The sequence below is a fragment of the Sprattus sprattus genome (assembly GCF_963457725.1).
Source record: "Sprattus sprattus genome assembly, chromosome: 13".
NCBI classification, from domain to species: Eukaryota; Metazoa; Chordata; class Actinopteri; order Clupeiformes; family Clupeidae; genus Sprattus; species Sprattus sprattus.
In genome coordinates, this window is record NC_137911.1 from 24,485,512 (window position 1) to 24,485,963 (window position 452).

The 452-nt window shown below is 45.4% G+C and overlaps 1 protein-coding gene across 1 annotated transcript in view; it reads left to right on the forward strand.

Annotated features, from left to right (window-relative positions):
• Positions 1 to 452, forward strand: part of fbxo30a (F-box protein 30a) — a 6,854-nt gene extending 6,402 nt beyond the window's left edge. Inside the window, exon 3 of the mRNA XM_080850742.1 lies at positions 1 to 452. This exon is cut by the window's left edge and continues 1,588 nt beyond it. The gene's annotated coding sequence lies outside the window, so the exon portion shown is untranslated.

The following is a 452-nucleotide window of genomic DNA, read 5'->3' on the forward strand; positions in this document are numbered from 1 at the left end:
CACCGACCTTCTCCAATAAGTGGTCTTCAGCAATCCAGTGCTTTTTTTAGGGAGGGAGTCAGGGGGTATCTCTCAAGGAAGGAGAAGACTGGGGATAGAACCCAGATGAGGGACAAGGCTCGGGGCTATGTAGTCTTCAGGAGCTGCTCTGCAGATTAGTGTTAGAACTCTAAAGGGCTGGGTATGTCTCTATGACCCGCTCACTGTTAACCAATCCAACCATTCAAGAGTTGTGGCCCAGGGTTGAAAGCTAAACAGTAGCACCGAAGGGGCTTAGCATGTTACCTGGGCATAGAGGCAGTAAGAGGGTCCATGTACAGTGCCACTTTAAAGTATGTGAACCCCTTGACCACTTTGGAGTTTTCTGTTGTTTTACCATGATTTTTCATTTTTTTCATCACCAATTTTCCATAGAAGGAATGTCAGGTTTATGTTTATCATTTGCATGTACT